Source organism: Saccopteryx bilineata, chromosome 1 (assembly GCF_036850765.1).
Source record: "Saccopteryx bilineata isolate mSacBil1 chromosome 1, mSacBil1_pri_phased_curated, whole genome shotgun sequence".
Taxonomy (NCBI): Eukaryota; Metazoa; Chordata; class Mammalia; order Chiroptera; family Emballonuridae; genus Saccopteryx; species Saccopteryx bilineata.
This window is the reverse complement of record NC_089490.1, coordinates 301,774,244-301,793,169: the sequence shown is the minus strand read 5'-3', so window position 1 is coordinate 301,793,169 and position 18,926 is coordinate 301,774,244. Positions and strand designations below refer to the sequence as shown.

Here is an 18,926-nt window from a genome sequence, read left to right as displayed (position 1 = left end):
TCAGCCCGTCCTCTCCCCACCCCCCCGCGCTGGCGGAGCCGGCACTCGCTCTCTGTCCCACCCCTTCCCTCCCCTCCTGTCTCCTCCCTTCCCGCGCGCCGCGCTCCGGGCTTCGCCTGACATCTAGCTGCTGCTGGTGCGCCGGCGGCCGCCGCTCTCCGGCCAGGCGGAGAGGAAAGAAGGAGCTCTTGAAGAAGAGAGCCAGGGATTCGACACCCTTAGTAACAGTAGAGGTGAGGTGCGGGGCGCAGCCTCCACCCAACCCCTAGGTTTTTTAATTACCTCTGGGACACGGGTTTTGTTTCCCCTGCCGCTCCAGGAGAGGAGTTTTGTCCTGGGCTTCCATGTTTGCCCCAGTTCAGTGCGTGTCATCTCGCCTCTTACTTTTGCTCCGGGCTCAGGGCTGCACCCCTTGTCTCCCGAAGATCGGTTTTAGAAGGTCGCTTTCACGGCCCCAGCTCAGGCCTCCGGTGCCGCCCGCTTCTGGGCGGTGAGCAGCGGAATTGTGAGAAGTCTTAAGGCGCAGAATTCGCGGGCCCTAGTGAACCAAGGGTCAGAGGATCCGCAGGAATCAATCGCCGGAGGTGGACGCCCGAGTTTAGCGGTCGCGATACCTAGGAGTTGAGGTCGAAGCCTGAGAGAAAATTTTATCCCTCTCAGTCTTAATCATGTCCTCGGCTTTGTGCCTCCCCCCCCCCCCCAATTAAGGAACCTGGTTGGAAAGAGTTCCCAAGAACTGCGCCCTGCTTAGCGCAGTATTCAGGGAGCAGTGAAAGCTTGCAGCTCTAATCCCCCTAAAGTGCCTCCCCCTCCCAGTTGGCTGTCCTCCCTCGAAGTGGAGATCCCTAACCTCCGGGTAGAGCAACCAGAAGAAATCTGCCCTTCCTCAGCGGCGGAGAGTTCCCTTGGAGGTTCTCCTTCTCCCCCCTTTCCCTGGATCTTGGCGAAGGTAGGGGCAAGAGGTGGGGAACGCTCGTTTGGGTGCAGGCCCTGGAGGCCCACTGACAATCAGGAGTGTGGGGGTGGGATGACGGTGGGAGTGGAGAGCGCGATCCCGGGGTCTCTAGGACAGTCAGCCTCCCCAGGTCAGGCAGTCTTAGCAACACCGGGTTTCGATCGCAAGTCCTAAGTCTCCACATTTTGTCCTCGACACGCGGGTGGGTCAAAGGTTTTCCGCAAGACTCCGGTATAATCACATCCTGATGTGTGCTTCTAGCACTGCCCCAGATGGAGAGTCAGGCTCCAGGAACTGTAGGGTCATGGAAGGTGGCAGAAGCCAACTAGAGACAAAAATCCGCTTCCGATTGCAAAAGGCCAGACAGCAGAGTTCCACAAATCAGAAATTATCTGCGTTCCCAAGAGCTGCTAATGGAGTAGTCCTAAGGACAGGCAATTCCATCCCAGCAAACATCACTCCTGTCCCCTGCTCCTGGGGAAAGTGCTGGGACCTGCAGGAGAGGACAGCAGAGGGAAGAGAAGCCACTTGGAACTTCGTATCTACCTGACGCGAGAGAAAGCCCAGGCCCTAAGTATTCCTTTTGATAAACAATCAAGAACAGTCCTGTTAAAGCTGGGTTTTCTCACTAAGGTCTGCAGTCTGTAAGAGGAAAGGTGTTTCAAGAAAGTTAAGAAATCAGGTCTGCAAGCAAGGTACTTGGGGAAGGGATGTCAGAAGAGTAGAAAAGACCTTCCTACTGCCTCACCAGGGAAATAGAGAATCATTAAACTTGTTCGTTTCTGCTTAGATCAGGGCTAGTCAACCTTTTTATGCCTACCGCCCACTTTTGTATCTCTGTTAGTAGTAAAATTTTCTAACCGCCCACCGGTTCCACAGTAATGGTGATTTATAAAGTAGGGAAGTAACTTTACTTTATAAAATTTATAAAGCAGAGTTACAGCAAGTTAAGCATATAATAATAATTACTTACCAAGTACTTTATGTCAGATTTTCGCTAAGTTTGGCAGAATAAATCTTTATAAAACAACTTACTATAGTTAAATCTTTTTATTTATACTTTGGTTGCTCCACTACCGCCCACCATGAAAGCTGGAACGCCCCCTAGTGGGCGGTAGGGACCAGGTTGACTACCACTAGCCTAGATGGTGCCTGCTGAAGGTTGCTGCCTGGCTGTCCACATCTACTACCAGCCCCTCCCAAGTGCAGTAGCTGGAGAAGCACACAATTAGCCCTTGATCCTAATCTCCTATTAATCCTCAAATCAGAGAAAGAGAGAAACTCTGGGCACAGTGGAAGAGAAGGAACAATTCCTCCATGGTCCTGGATTCCCCCACCTCCATGCCATATTCACTCTATGTGAAAATCTCCTTTGCTTCATAAAGTCTGCTCATTAAAAAGCCCAGCCCTTGTTAGTAAGTGTTAAAGAGAGATTAATGTCTGAATTTAAGAGGTGGAGAAGGTAACAGGAGGAAGGCAGGCAAGGCTGTGGGCTGAGTGCCAGCGCTGGGATCCGAGCGTTTCCACTTAGCGCTGAAGGCTGGCTGCACAGCAGTTTGATCAGGTTTATTGGGCCCAGATAAAGGAGCAGTGGCTCCATCACCAAAACTGGCACCGTTTATAACCAGAGCTATGTCCGTGGAGCTCTAGAAGGCTGATGAGAATCCCCAGTTCAGAGATTTCAAATGGCAGCACCTAAAAACAAGCTAGATGGAAAATTATAAGAGAAAACTTTCTTTCTCCCTCTCTCCTTCCCTCCTCTCTAATGTTCATATATTTGTAGTGATTTCTTTTTCCTTTTATTCCTTAAAGGGTATGATAAGGGAAGCTGGAACACCAGTTCTGAAAGGTCCTAAAAATAGAAGAGCCCTCCGTCTGTTGGGTAGGTCATGCTGGAGACAGGGGAATGGATGAGTTGACCTTCAGGTGGAATTCCATTGCTAAACCTTCCTGGTCCCTCATGTCCTCTTTTGTTCATATCCTCCTACTCCTCCACCACCGCCACCCCCACCCTACACCCCGACTGACAGCAGGCCTCAGAGCTCAGTTTGTGGAAGAGGAGGGTACAGCAAGTCTAAGGGATCTCACAGGAAGAAGACTGGGAATCAGAACTCATTCTAAGCACTGACTATGAGTCTTAATACATTACCTGTGCTGCTTGATTTAATCCTTACAACAACCCTATTAATGTAGGTACTATTATTTTTTCCATCTCTGCAAATGAAAAACAGACTCAGAGAGGTAACGTGCATCAACTAAGACTACAGAGCTAGGAAGTATCAGAGCTGTGACTTCAAATCAGACCATTCTGCCACTAGTGGGATAGGAAAGGGAAGCAAGGGCTTTTAATTTCCCTTCTCTTACCCACTGAGGCCAAGTTCTGTGCAGCAGGCAGCCGCACCTAGGGCCCAACAGTTGTCCACTGAATCAGGCTAGCAAGTAAATAGACTTACATCTCCCTCAGGGTCTCTGCACTTCTGCACTTTTCCTCTTTCCTCAAAATCTCAGGCAGAAGTTGAGGAGGGTGTTTTGTACTACTGTAAAACTTGGAACTCAGCAGATGCACAAGAAGATGATGGTGGTGTTTTAAATATTCTGATTGAGTGTAAATGGCATGTTGCAACTCATTTTGTTTCCAACTCCTCATTTGGAAATAGTTTTAAATTTTAAAAGGTACACTTTCTTATCACAATAAATACATCCAGGACCTTGGGGAGAATAAGCTACTTTGCATCTCCACCAAATCTTGTGATGATTGGGGAATGAAACATTTGCAGAGAAAGATGCAACAGACTGTAAGGCCTGAATGGAAAAAGTGGCTCCCCACTACAACTGAGAACCCCAGAGTGCCACTGAAGGATGCCTCAGGCTGTCACATGTGCTTTCCGGTATTCACCTCACTAGGGACCCTTGGCGGAAGACACAGCAGACCCGTTGTGCCCTTACCTGCTGGCAAAAGATTTTACAATGCTTCAAGGGCATCATTGCAGAGATCTTCTAGCTAGAGGCAGATAATGTCAAGAACTTGCCCTCAGTGCATTCAGGGTGGGGCAAGAGTAGGCTCACAGTTGCTCATATGGATTAATTAATTATTGCTCAATATTGTGCAATAATTAATTAGTAATACAAGAATAAACTCACAACTGTGAGCCTACTCTTGCCCCACTCTGTATGTTGACAGTTTTCCTTGCTTTACCTTCTTTTTAAGGTTTCATTCTTTTATGCCACTTTCCTTAGATGCCCCCTTCCAAAAATCAGAGGGAGAAATAACCAAGTGACTATGGAACCTGGTAGGTTGAGCCCAGAAAAGCAAATAAGAAGATGATTTCTTTGATTAGTATTTGCCTTTTATTTTATTTTACTTTATTTTATTTTATTTTATTTATTATTATTTATTTTTTGCCCATGGAGTTCTGGTTCGTGATATCCACAAACTTGGGCTTCTTCTCCAGGTTCTAAATGTGCCTTCCTCTCATCTTCAAGGCAAAGAATGACTTTTCAAAGGGAGAAGAAGAGGAGTTATTGCTTTTAGTCCCTGAGCCTTGGGTTACTGTGACCCCAAGATCTTTGTGATTAAGGGAGGGAAAACTTTTTTTTTGCTCTTCTTTATCCAGCATATTATAAATTGTGTTGGGACCTAATGTCGTCAACTCAAATAGCAAATCTGAGTTGTTATTAGTGCAAAGATGCCCTGAAGGGGTAGGCAGCAGTGGATGAAATCTGCAACGGATGTCATGGGGAAGTGTGTTTATTATTATAATGGGATTTAATGTACACTGGGACCAGATGATGACAGCCATTTAACAATGAGATGCTTAATAAGAGAGGTCCCTTAATGATAGCAGCTTGGGCTCAGGTTATTATGGAAGAAGCACAGTGTTTCACTGGCTGTCACAAGCCATGTGCCAGGTTTTATGGGGTTTCCTAACAAAGCTTTGGGGTGAGACATAGCAACCATTGTTGTCAGCTTTTTGGCATAAGGTCTTAATGTTGTCTTTGAAAGGGCATCTGCACTTAGAGAAAGGCATTTTCTCCCTGTGGGTACTTGTCACCACAAACACACGGGCCTTGGGCCAACATTGGGGAATTTATGGTGATTTTGGAAATTGGCTTGGTTCTGAGAGAGTGGGTCTCCATTTCAAAACTAAAAATTTTTAGCTGTCAAGGGGTGCAGTTTCCATGTTGTGTGGCATGAATTGAAGGAGCATGACCCCCAGAGGCCCACAGCTAAATCCCCAGATGCGAATGAAAATTAACCCATCAGAAACAGGCCTTTCTAGCCCTTTGGTGTTTCCTTGTGGAGGGGCCAGGAAGAGGGGAAGTATGTAATATTTTCTTAGGCTGTTTAACTTTAAATAGCCTACTGTTTAACTTATGAGGTGTTCAAAGTTACAAGTTTCAATCCCCATATATTTCAATGCAAGGCAGTTGTTTCATGACAGGAGTGCTACAGTTATATACAAGACAGGGAGAGCAGGTACAGGGGCTGTCACACTCATTGGAGGTGCCACCAGAAGCACCGTGGTCCAGAAATATGACTCTTATCTAAGCGGTGCAGTTCTCTAGATTTCTCTCCCGATGGGAGACGGGTGGATGCAGACTGCTGTGTCCATCCCATATAGGACTCATCCACAGTTATTGTGCCGTCTGTCCGCAAAGCTGACGACAGGCAGCTGCCAAGTCTTCAGAGCAGAACATTTCATTTCTCCTGACAAGGAGAAAGGACAAGAAGTGAGTGAACTTCCAGTCATCCCCCTCTGAAGCTGAATTTCTGCAGGAGTGGCTCTTCAAACAGAAGGGGTGCACAAGATGAAATGATTGGACTCAATGACAGGCAATTTAAGCCAATTACATTAAAATGAGTATAGTAAAACAGACCATCATATTCTGTGAAGTGGAACTCAAACTTTGAACAGATTTGTAAGATGAAGTGAAAGACTTGGAGCTATCCATCGAGGAAAGCTCACTGCCTTTTCCCAGGGCTAAGGTCGGTGGGAGGTGGAGTGAAGGTTGTTGTGGGCTCTGAGCCAGGCCTGTGACTGACTGCATCTTCTTTGCTAGGGTGAGTTCAGCTGTCTCTTTAGAAAGTCATTCTTGGATCTTTGATGGAGTCTTCGCCCCACTCTCTAGTCAGAATCAACGTCTCCCTCCTCCATAAGTCCCTTAGCACTGTGTGAGTGTTTCCTGTAGTATTTGCCACCATCTGTCTTGTATCTGGCTCAGTTACATGCGTTCTAACCACCACCCTCTTCTCTGGTTTCTGGAAGACAGTCTCAATCTTGTTCAGTTTAGTATTCCCATTCCCCAACCCTCAGAGTAGAGTCTACCTCTGCTTCTTAAATGTTAGTGAACGAACTAATTGAATGAGTGCCTCCGTGAACAAATGAATGGACAGACGGACGAATGAATGGACATATACACCAATTCTGTGTATCCCAGCATTTAGGGCAGTACTTTTGTAGCTACGGGTTTCTCACTGACCCTTGGAAAATCAACAAGATATAAACCAGGGAATAGCTATTGAATTTAATGGTATACAGCTCCTTGAGGCTAAAACTGATTTTTACTTCAATTTATGTCTCCTTCAGGGACCTGGAACCAAGCTTTACTCATTATTCTTGGAACATTAATAAATGTTTATTAAATTGCATTTAGATTAAAATGAATTTATTTGAATCGTGCTGCTTGTTACTGCACCAATGGCTTCGTACCCCCAATCCCAAATAGCTTTGTTAGCCAGATCAAGGCTAAGAAGAGCATTTGATCTCCTGCTCAGGACCCCGGTGAGTGTAGGACTGCTGACCAGACCCAGCACTAGCATATGAGACAGGCGTGCGGCACAAGTCCTGAGAAGTTAACTCTGCTGTTATCAGGTGTCAGAGGCTAGCTAGGTGTTCTGCAAAAGCCCTCTTGCGCACACAGGAGGTCACAGTCTTCAGTGGACCTCACTGTTAGTTAGGTACAGGCCCTGAGACCGTGGATGGTGAACAGACGTCCATCGTGCTGCTTCCAGAACTGGCCCACAAAAACTCCCACGTGGAATCCTGAGTGATAGAGACGGCAGAGCCAAGACAGGTAAAGCCTGGGTCCCTGAATTGCAACTGGAAGGGTAGCTGCCTGCCTGCTGAGAACACCCATTGTGGACTTTAATATAAACGAGGGTCACCAAATTAAACACAGAGCACCCAGTTTAATTTGAATTTCAGAAAAGTGATGCATAATATGTTAGTATAAAAGTGTATCCCAAATATTGCACAGAGCAGTTCCAGGTGTCCCCAAACCACAGCCCGCAGGCCACATGCAGCCCCCTGAGGCCATTTATCCACCCCCCCCCACTGCACTTCCGGAAGGGGCACCTCTTTCATTGGTGGTCAGTGAGAGGAGCACTGTATGTGGTGGCCCTCCAACGGTCTGAGGGACAGTGAACTGGCCCCCTGTGTAAAAAGTTTGGGGACCCCTGATACCTTTAAAAAATGGTATCTGAAATTAGAATTTAAGTTGGGGCCCTGGCCCGTTGGCTCAGTGGTAGAGTGTCGGCCTGGTGTGCAGGAGTCCAGGGTTTGATTCCCAGCCAGGGCACACAGGAGAGGTGCCCATTTGCTTCTCCACCCTTCCCCCTCTCCTTCCTCTCTGTCTCTCTCTTCCCCTCCCACAGCCAGGGCTCCATTGGAGCAAAGTTGGCCGGGGGTGCTGAGGATAGTTCTGTGGCCTCTGTCTCAGGCACTGGAATGGCTCTGGTTGCAGCAGAGCAATGCCCCGGATGGGCAGAGCATCGCCCCCTGGTGGGTGTGCCTGGTGGATCCCTGTTGGGCGCATGGGAGAGTCTGTCTGACTGCCTCCCCGTTTCCAACTTCAGAAAAATACAAAAAAAAATTTATTTGGTATTTTTTTTCCTTTTTTACAGAGAGAGAGTCAGAGAGAGGGATAGATAGGGACAGACAGACAGGAACGGAGAGAGATGAGAAGCATCAATCATCAGTTTTTTGTTGCGACACCTTCGTTGTTCACTGATTGCTTTCTCATATGTGTCTTGACTGTGGGCCTTCAGCAAACCCAGTAACCCCTTGCCCAAGCCAGCAACCTTGGGTCCAAGCTGATAAGCTCTGCTCAAACCTGATGAGCCCACGCTCAAGCCGGCGCCCTCGGGGTCTCAAACCTGGATCCTCCACATCCCAGTCCGACATTCTATCCACTGTGCCACCACCTGGTCAAGCTAAATTGGTATTTTTTAAAACTTTAGATACCTTTAGTCTTTAGCTAATTCTATACTTTGGGAGTTGTTTATGATAGGAGCTAGCATTACCTTAATTATTACTACACTTTGTTTCATTTTAGAAAGGCAGCAGGTCTACAGTGTCTGAGCTGGGGTTCTGGCCTAGGACAAGAGGCTCTCCCGAGTCCTCTTGGCAGTGTGGTTACATATAGGGCAGGTCCATCTGGAGACTGGAGCATTCTGTGCAAACAGGGCCAAGGGGAAATCTAGGAAGCACCTTAACAGTTTCTATGAACCTGGTTTTCTCTAGCTTGCTCTTCCACCACACTGTGCTCCATGAGGACAAGCATGATTGTGGGTTTACTGCTGTGTCTGCTGTACTTGACCCATGGTAAAATATGAGAGTTACTTTTTGTGGGGAGAAAGCAGATAGGAAGGTATCATAATATCCAAGACCTTAAGGCAGGGGTCCCCACAATTTTTACACAGGCTGCCAGTTCACTGTCTCTCAGACCGCTGGAGGGCCGGACTATAAAAAAAACTATGAACAAATCCCTAGGCACACTGCACATATCTTATTTTAAAGTAAAAAAACAAAATGGAAACAAATACAATATTTAAAATATTAAGAACAAGTAAATTTAAATCAACAAACTGACCAGTATTTCAATGGGAACTATGGGCCTGCTTTTGGCTAATGAGATGGTCAATGTCCGGTTCCATATTTGTCACTGCTAGCCGTAACAAGTGATATGACACGCTTCCGGAGCTGTGACGTGTACGTCCCGCGTCACCAGAAGTAGTACTGTACGTGAGCGATACCAACCGCACTTTGCATCCGCATCCTGTGCTCCTCTCACTGACCACCAATGAAAGAGGTGCCCCTTCCGGAAGTGCAGAGGGGGCTGGATAAATGCCCTCAGGGGGCTGCATGCAGCCTGCTGGCTGTAGTTTGAGGACCTCTGCATTAAGGAATACAATTAGAACTATTGAGAACGCTATCAAGTCAATGATCACCTCATCCTCTATTCCTTCCTTTGTTCCTAAAACCCTGAGAACTTGGGCTGCGACTCACTCACATGGGTCTGTGTTCAAATACACCACCTCTTAGGTCCTGGGTCATCTTGGGTCAATTACTTGAATTCCCTGAGTTGCAGTGTCTTCATCTGTATTCTGGGGACAGTTATGGTACCCACCTCACTAGACTTTCTAAGAAGATGCACAAGGGTGGGGGGAGGGGCACTTGGTCTCCTCAATACAAGATCTGAAGATGTTAGATATTCCTAGGGATGATGTTGGGTAATCTTTCTTTCAACTGTCCTCCTACAAAATGCCTTATGAATATCAGGAAGTAAGGTCGTGTGATAAATTTTAAATCTTTTTTAAAGGACTGAAAGGTGACCTGCGAGTATTGACATAGTTGTAGCCATGAGCAATTATTTGTGGCCTCATTCTCCTCCTCTTGTTCCCTTCATTGGGATGGATGAGGCAAGCAGGTAAATGCAGCACGAGGTGGGAGTGCGGGGGGGTGGTGGTGGTAATTTTCACCTCATAGCATGACGTGTTTATTAGGGTGCATGTACGTTCAGTGTGGCAGCCTGGTTTCCTTGCGTTAAATAGCGGTCATGCCCAACTGGCTTTCCATGTACCATTACTCTAAGTGATTGAGCCAATTTCTCCCTCTGCCATGAGTTTAAGTTGTAAACCTCTCAGCCAGACTGGGAGGCACTGATGGGCTGCCTGTTGTGATTATTATTAATCTTTAGGGTTATACTTACAAGACCAAGAGGTCTGTGGAGAAGCCCAGGATGAGGACGAGGCAGGCATGGGCTGCAGACAACCCCCTCTGTCTGGGCTACACATGTGTGCTCATTTTGGCCTTGCAAAGAGGCTCCAGCCCACCCGCCCTGGGTGAGTGATCCCTTGTGCTGGGGAAATGGTGGAAGGTTGAGTGTCCTCTGTCCCATCTGGCTGGAGATAGGAAAAGGAGTCATAGGAAAAGTTGAAACAGTTGTAAAAAGCCGGGTGCCTCCATACTCAGAAGTCATTTGCCAGCCATATTTTTTCTCTCTTTTTCATATCTTGATTAGCCAGACCTTGAATTATCCAGCAGAAACTTGCAGGGGCAGCAGCCACCTCCTAGCTGCTAGCTAGTTCACCAGGACCGTGTATGTTTCGCACAAGGACGCTGGGGAAACAGGAGTCACAGAGGACTGCATGGCTGTTGGAAGTGGTAAGCACCTTAGAATCAGACTAATGCTGGTCTCAAATCCAAATCTGTCACTTAGTAGCAGTGTAAAAATTTGGCAGGTTTCTTAACTTAAGCCTTGATTTCCTTGCCTACATAATGAGGATACCTAAGGTCTCTGTAACCACAAAGTTAAGAAACTTCACTTCTTGCTGTTTCACTAAGATCAAATGTAGAAACTTGGCCATGACCCCATAGTTCCTAAGGGACAAACAAAGCTGAGATGTAAACCTAAATCTAGCAGATTCCCAAACCTACCTGGATACCGCTCTACCTGCACCCCATGTTTAGGGAAGCAGAGGCAATCCCCTACGACAAAGGTGGCTATTAGGATGGGAGGGGAGGTCTGTACCTCCCCATCTCTGCTTTTCAAATCCATCTCAACACCCCGTGTGAAAGAAGCAAATAGGCTAAGGTCCCATATGATTCTAGTGATGTATGTTAAATTTCAGTTTCTAAAAGTCTTCCTCCTCTACCTTCACCCATGTCTAAAATTAAGATGCCAAAAGATATTATGAGAAAGAGAAATTTGGTGAAAAGCAGGAAGGACAATAGATCGACTGCAGAGTCTATGGCAAGACATGGACATTTCTGGTTTACCGAAGCCCCATTCTGCAGGAACTCCCAGTCACTGGAGGGGTTTGTCTTTCAAGGGGAAGCACTAAGATAAACTGCAGATGTCTGACTGTTTGGGAGCTTTTTCCAGACTTGATAGCCTGTCTCCCCAGAAAGAGAATGTTTCTTCCGCCGAGTTCGCTGCCTATTGAGTACCTTCAGTAACAAGGGGGAAAAAAAAGTGATCATGGAGGATGGTCAATTTTTTTCTCTCCCTCATCATCTCTTTGGAAAGTTCTGGAATATTCTGTTAGGCAGATTGGAGACAACATGGTGAAATTATAAAAACTCTGGCTTTCCATAAGAAATGATGACATTGGATCGCTTCCAACAAAATGTTGGGATCTTGATAACATTATACGGAGTGAAATAAGTAAATCAGAAAAAAAACAAGAACTGCAGGATTCCATACATTGGTGGGACATAAAAATGAGACTAAGAGACATGGACAAGAGTGTGGTGGTTGGGGGGGGGGCACGGAGGGAGGGAAGGAGGGAGAGGGGGAGGGGGAGGGGCACAAAGAAAGCTAGATAGAAGGTGACGGAGGACAATCTGACTTTGGGTGATGGGTGTGCAACAGAATTGAATGACAGGATAACCTGGGCATGTTTTCTTTGAATATATGTACACTGATTTGTTGATGTCACCCCATTAAAATAAAAATTTATTTGTAAAAAAAAAAAAACAAAAAAGAAACTCTGGCTTTCTAGTCAGAAGACCTGGATTCAAGGCCCGCTCTGCAAAAACGACCTGTGACACCCTGGACGAGTCACCTAAGTGTCTCTGCTTCTGCAGTCCCCTCTGTATAAATGGGGGTGTTACATGAAAAGAGTTTCCAACCATTGGCAAGTGCTTGCCCCGTTCTTTGAGAAGAGCCCTAAGACCCGTCTCCAGTGTAGCATCTGGCCCTGAGCAAGTTGTTGCCCCTCCTTGGGACCTCAGATACCTCGTGGAAAACATGACAATACTGGACTAGTTCTACGGCCAAGGCCACTCTAGTTTATGAAACCTATAATACTCTGTGAGCTCTGTCAGATACATCAGAATTAGGTGTTTGCACCTTCTGGCTGAGAGAAGGTATGATGTGAGTGTGTCGAAAATAAGTGGTCTCTCATTATTGAGCTTTGATTCCCATCGTGAAGGACCCCCTTACCTCCACACAGGAGCAGGCAAAATGGAGGAGGAGAGAGCATGGTCTGGGCTTCAGCTCGGGCAGGAAATGGGTAAGGTGCTTCTGTCAGTGATGGCTCTCTGTGGTTCTAGAAAGAAAAGGAAATATCAGCGGTGAAGCCATGGCTAGGTCATAGAGGAAGGGTTGGGGGATGGGCATGGCAGCTGTAGTTAGGGGAATGTTTAGCTGTGACCCAAATAAGATGTCCTTGGTATGAAGGGGGGCAGAATTAGATATAGATATAGATATAGACATAGACATAGATATGCTACTTTGAATCAGGTCTAGAAACACATCTGTTCCTCTCTTGTTCAGAAACCATGTCCAAACATTGTGCACCTGACTCAAAGCAAGTGATATAAAAATTGCTAACTACAGGCCACCTCAGGGGCTCTGCACTTGGTGTCCCCCCCATACATACACCTCCCATGCAAATCTCTTTCCATTCCACAGTACACTTGTTTCCATATTAAGATCTCAACTCAAACAGCATTTTCTTGGAGAAATATTGCAACTGCCTTATCTAGGGTTGCGTCCTGCCCCCTTAGACCCTGGGGAGAGGGACTATTTCCTCTGTTTAAGTTACTGTTTATTTCCTGGCTCCTGCCCCTGGGGCCTCCCGAAGCTCCTTTGTAGTTAGTGTAAGCTCCATGAGGACGGAGGCTGTACTTTCTTTCCCTTTGCATCCAAACCACCAGGAAGGACCATGCTGGCGTATAGTAAGCTCCTGATAGATATTTGTTCAAAGAATGAAAGAACAAAATGAGATGTGTGCTGCCTTTTCTCCTTCCCTCTTTCTCTTTCTCTCTCCCTCCCTTCCTCCCTCTCTCCCTCCCTCCCTCCCTCCCTCTCTCTTTCTCTCCCCCTCCCTCCCCCTCTCCTTCCCTTCCTCCCTTTCTCTCTCTCCCTCCCTCCCCCTCCCCCTCTCTCTCCCTCCCTCCCCCTCTTTCTCCCTCCCTCCCCCCTCCCCCTCTCTCTCCCTCCCTCTCCCCTTCTCCTCTCTCTCCCTCCTTCTCTCCCTCCCTCCCTTCCTCCCTCTCTCTTTCTCTCACCCTCCCTCCCCCCTCTCCCTCCCTCCCTCCCTTTCTCTCTTTCTTTCCCTCCCTCCCTCCCTCCTCCCCCTCTCTCTCCCTCCCTCCTCTCTCTCCCTCCCTCCCTCTAGGAGGATGTTTAAACAAACAGGCAGCACAGTTCTAGCAATGAGGGATTTGGGCCCAAATAACTATTATACCAGGCTGGAAGTGAGAGGTGTGGTCCTGCCAGAGCTCTCAGGTAGGTGCTGATTACACTGCAGCTATTTTTACTGCTGCTGCTTCCGAAAGAAACACCTTCCTGAGGAACAACATCCGGCACCTAAAGGTGTGCCAGCCAAGGCAGAGGCAGACTGAGTGACCACACCTGCAACGCTGTATCCAGTACTCTCCCATCCTCTGTACTGTTTTATAGATAAGGACACCTCAGCTCAGAAAGAGTTAGGACTTAGATCAAGGTCTGCCCACAGCTAGTGTTCTTGACTTTGCCTTGAAGCATTCCATAAATGAACACAGGCTTGTTGGCTCCCCGTGCCTGCCCGTCTTGGGGCTGGTTAGTAGGCCAGACTAGTGAGGCAAGTGAGGAACCCAGGTTGCAATGTTTAAGGAGGCATCACCTTCTGGGCCTGGGCCTGATTCTGAGAGTGGTGCTTTGTTAAACTGTACACTCTCACCTGACTGGGCAGTGGCACAGTGGATAGAGTGGACCCAGGTTCAAAACCCCAAGGTTGCTGGCTTGAGCTCAGGTTCATCTGTCTTGAGTGCTGGGTCACAGGCTTGAGCATGGGATCATAGACAGGACCCCATAATTGCTGGCTTGAACCCCAAGGCCATTGGCTTGAGCCCAAGGTCATTGACTTGAGCAAGGGGTCACTTGCTCAGCTGGACCCCCCTGGTCAAGGCACGTATGGAAAAGCAACCAAGGAACAACTAAAGTGCTGCAACTACAAGTTGATGCTTCTCATCTCTCTTCTTTCCTGTCTGTTTCTCTTGCTAAAAAACAAACAAACAAACAAACAAAAAAACAACAACACTCTCAGCCCCATGCTTGCCTCTTCTAGTCCTGGCTCTCAGTATATCTTTCTGCAATGTTCTCTCCTGTCATATGATACTTCTTTGCCTAGAAATACCAGCAAAATAACTGGAGGCTAGACTGATCTTGGGAAGGGTTTGGCTTACTTTGCCTACTTGCTTCTAGTCACTTTTTGGCAACCTCTCTTCCAAATGGCCACTGGATTCACTCTTCTAAAGGGAAGATCTGTGCCACTCCCCAAATGAAAACCCTTCAATGGCTCTTCTCATGGCCTACATTTTAAAAAAGCTTAAACTACTTGGCTTGGCCTTGAGTACCTTTACATTCTGGTGCCATTTTGCCTCCTGAAGTTGTCATGCTTCCCCAGTTCAGCCAGGCTGTGTGTTCTGCCCTTATCTGTCTGGGACAAAGCCATTTACCCTTCAAAGTCTGATTCCAAGGATGTCCGTACTCAAGATGGCTCAAGAATTGGAGCAAAGCTGATGTAAACTTAGCTTACCACTGATGGCCAGATGGGTTGTCTAGCTTTGGAGTGCAGTGCTAGGTGGAGGGCTGAGACCTGCAAGCCAGCCAGGGCCTCCCAGGGCTCCTTCTCACTCTGTGCTGAAGGGGTGGAAAATCACCCTCAGAACACAGCCTGGGCAGTGCTAACTTTATAGCCGGGCTGAGTGTGACTCCTGCCTTTGAACTAACTGGGTTTATATTTTCCTGCAACAATGTGGGTCCGTGTTGTTGTTAATGAAATGTAACCAGCTTCCCAAGTACCCTAGGACCTCCCCATCCACCCAGGGCCTGTGTGTACACTTTGCCTGTCAGCACGAAGGCCCCCCAAAGCCGCCAGGGTCGGGGATGCGTAACTAGTTTACAGCTTTACTAAGTGGGCTCTGCCCACCCAGCCTTCCTCCTGGCTCCCCTCCTTCTTACTTTTTGTCTAAGTCCTCATTTGTGTGTCTTCCTTCCTCTTCTGTGTCTTAATGTATTTGTCTCCTTTGCATGATCTTGAGAATCAAGCTAAAGTCAGGCTGACATTTTAGCCTAGTCTCCCCAAGGAGCTCAGATCTGAGATCTTTATTCCTGGAAAGAAAGTATATGTATGTGTTGGTTTGGGAGAGACATTGGCAAAGAAAGAATAGGCATGTGTGCCATGATCAAAACTATAGCAATAAATAGTAATGATGCCCGAGTTATATACTGAGTGATTTTTTACGCTTTTTCTTACCGAGCCTCACAAAAATCCTAAAAGCTAGGCAGTGACTGCTGTACACTCATTTTAAAAATGGTTCTTGTTACACTCAGTTCCAAATAAGAATGCTTAGGCCTGGGGAGTTACAACATGAGCCTAAGGAGGGCTGTCATCCTGTTCAGCCTTACAGGCTATAGCTCTAACTATTTGGGCATCCCTGAACTAGTCCCTTCACCTTTCTGTACCTGTTGCAGAAATAAGGAGTCTTGCTTGCTTTACAAGATAGGGGGGCTACATGGGATACTGAATGTGAGTGCTATCATGTCAAGACTTATCCTTATTAAATCAGAAATCCCATGAGATCTGGGATAGGAGAGAATTACATGAGACACTGGGAATTATTATTTTTTTAATATTCTTATTTTTATTGAGAGGAGGGGAGGCAGAGACAGACTCCCACATGTGCCCCAACCAGGATCCACTCGGCAAGCCCTCTATGAGGCAATGCCTGGCCCATCTGGGGCCATTGCTCCATTGCTCAGCAACCGAGCTCTTCTTAGCACTTGAGGCAGAGGTTATAAAGCCATCCTCAGCATCCAGGGCCAACTGGCTCCAATCAAGCCATGGCTATGGGAGAGGAAGAGAGAGAGAGAGAAGCAGGAGGGGGAGGGGTGAAGCAGATGGTCGCTTCTGCTGTGTGCCCTGACCTGGAATTGAACCCGGGACATCCACTGGGCCAATGCTCTACCACTGAGTCAACTGGCCAGGGCCTAGGAATTTTTTTTTTCATATATGAAAACCATTGATATGTTTTCTTGTTTTGATTTAAGCCTGCATTCTCCATCTTGACAGACTGTCACCCTTTACAATCTAGGATCTTTGGTTTGTCTATGGGACTTTATGCTCCTCAGAGATGGTTTTAATTTGAGCCAATGACTATTTAGGAGTTAGGTAGAACAAATGTATCATCCCCATTCCTCACGCAGGAAAACTGAAATAAGAAATGGGTCTCCGGAGACAGCACAGAGCAAGATCTCCTGACTTCTTCTCTGGTCATTTTGCATTCACTCATGTTTCTACAGTGGGGGCCTGGGTGAACGGCAGTGCTTATAGAGGGCAGGATCCAGTGGAGTGGGGGAATAAGGGGCCACCATCATCGTATCAGAATGTGCATGTGCCCCTCATTAAATATCAGTGTGTAACGCTCTGTAAGATATGAGCTGCAGTTAACGACTCGTAACGTGTTTTGTTGTAATTTAAGTACAGTAAGTGGTTTTAAACGTTTTAATTTTGTTATTTTTCTCTTTGTATTTTGGAGTCGATGCAGTTTTTCAAGTGCCAAGTAGTTTCTTAGACCTTTGTGGCCTTTGACTCATTGCCTAGGAGGCTGCTAAACATCCCTGGGCAGAGTAATAAGAGGCTTTACCTTTTCTTTGGGTTTGAGGTAGAGCTTTGGAGCTTTGGCTGGATAGATCTGAGTTCAAGTCCTATATCTGCTCTGTGTCCTGGGGAAACTGTTTAAATTCTCTGTCTGATCTGTAAAATGGAGAGAGTAATATATATATGTGTGTGTGGCTATTTTTCAATGTTGGTATACGTTTTTATATGTATATTGGCATATATATTTCAACGTTGGTATAAGTTTTATAATATATATTAAGGTGCCTAGTCCAAAGTCCTCAATGTAGTAAGTGATCAGCAGTTGAAGCTATTTTATTGTGGTTTTTCCTTCCCCTCCTAACCTAGTTGGATTCATGGAGATGGTTCCCTGAGGGGCGGCCTTTTTGACAGTGTCTTTGTGAGAAGGGAGAATAGGCTGTGTACCTCATCATTATCATGTCTCTTTGGAGTGGGCATGAAGAAGACAGCGGCCAGGTGAGCACCAGGCTGCTGGTTCACCTTTAGGCCCTCAGATCCCTCCCTCCTCTGACTGCCCTAAATCCCTTCATTCCACTACAGGCCAGGAAAGACCTGGAACCACATCCACAAAAGCCCCAAGTTTTGCCCATGAGTCAAGATTGAGGATCTCCCACAACAGTTTTGTATGGGGATAGAGGCCTGGCATGCCTATCCTGCCCACTGCTGGACTCGTAAGGAAACCAAGGAAAGGAGGAACATAAACAAGGAGGAGCAACTAAAGCTGTATGTACTGTGGGAAGAACCAGGCCAGAAGGAGCAGGAGAAGAGAGAATCCTGACTCCTCTCTGCCAGAGGCGATGACAGATCACCAGCGTGCATGGCTGGGGGGACAGAAGGACCAGTGGGTACATCGAAAGCCACTCTGGCCTATCTCCCTGGACTTCACACCCTGAAGTCAGGGTTGGAGAGGTGGAGGCTCAGCCCTCTGACAAGTCAGAATCACTTGAGGTACTTGTCAAAAATGCATGTTCCTTGGCCCTGGCCAGTTGCTCAGTGGATAGAGCATCGGCTCAGCATATGGATGTCCAGGGTTCACTTCCCGGTCAGGGTACACAGGAGAAGCGACCATCTGCTTCTCCGCCCCCTCTCCTTTCCCTCTTCTCTCCCTCTTCCTCTCCTGCAGCCAGTGGCTCAATTGGTTTGAGCATATCCCTGGGCACTGAGGATAACTCCATTGAAGCACATCAGCATCAGATGCTAAAAATAGCTCCACACTCCAGCATCAGCCCCAGAGGAGGTTGCCAGGTAGATTCCAGTCAAGGCACATGCAGGAGTCTGCCTCACTATCTCCCCTGCTCTCACTTAAAAAAATAAAATAAAATAAATAAATTTTAAAAGTTTAAAAACGTATGTTCCTGAACTCCACCCTAAAACTTACCAACCCCTGCCTCTAGGGACATGAGGTTCAGTAACCTGAATTTTTAACAAATATCTCAAATGTTTTCTGGTTAAGAATTTGGGGTTTGTCTTTGGGGCAGAACAGAGAAGGACCTAGGAAATTTTCTCTGTGGTTGATCTTAAATGCTATACAAATTAGATTGAAGATAATATTGGCAATAGACATTTTGGTTTGACAAATGTTTACTGCACACCTCCTATGTGCCAGGAACTTACTCTTCCATCAGGCAGCCTGGCAGTGTAGAGGAAAGGTGGTTAGGGTGGTCACCACAGTGTTATATGCAGCGCCCCAGCACACGAGTGCAATGTCCCAAGGAGGTTTCCGTGGCCAGAACTGGGAACTGGGAGTCGAGCAAGGAGGCCTCTGCAGTTTTCATTTTTGAGGTCAAGTGTTGTCCATAGAAGGTGGACAGCCTTTCATTTCTCTTAAGCTGAAATACAGGGAAACCTCCTTTTCCCCTACCTCTGATGTTCACTCTTCTTGGAGATGATGAAAGAAGATTGAACCACTGGTCCACTTCTATTTGCACATCTGAAATTTGGGCTCTGCTAGGTTATGTGTGCCCCATCTTAGCCAAAGTAAAGGAACTCTCTCTGCTTTACTCTTCTCCAGCCAAAATAGCCGTGAGTCAAAACAAACAACCCTTGGCACCCAAAGCT

The 18,926-nt window shown here is 46.9% G+C and overlaps 1 protein-coding gene and 1 long non-coding RNA gene across 6 annotated transcripts in view; one reads left to right on the top strand and one right to left on the bottom strand.

Annotated features, from left to right (window-relative positions):
- The window catches only part of ZBTB16 (zinc finger and BTB domain containing 16), a 187,269-nt gene extending 186,870 nt beyond the window's left edge, over positions 1-399 (bottom strand). The window contains exon 1 of the mRNA XM_066245062.1: positions 283-399. The gene's annotated coding sequence lies outside the window, so the exon portion shown is untranslated. The remainder of the gene's footprint in view (positions 1-282) is intronic.
- Positions 66-18,175, top strand: LOC136314326 (uncharacterized). 5 transcript variants are annotated; one of them, XR_010727303.1, is made up of 6 exons: positions 66-233; positions 817-949; positions 2,768-2,837; positions 6,544-7,030; positions 10,259-10,401; positions 17,409-18,175. It is a non-coding gene; the product is annotated as an uncharacterized lncRNA (long non-coding RNA). The 5 variants fall into 5 exon arrangements; XR_010727299.1 differs by lacking the exon at positions 66-233 and adding an exon at positions 9,935-10,079 and having other exon boundaries at positions 832-949; XR_010727300.1 differs by lacking the exon at positions 66-233 and adding an exon at positions 9,557-9,664 and having other exon boundaries at positions 832-949.
- The last annotated feature ends 751 nt before the right edge of the window (positions 18,176-18,926 follow it).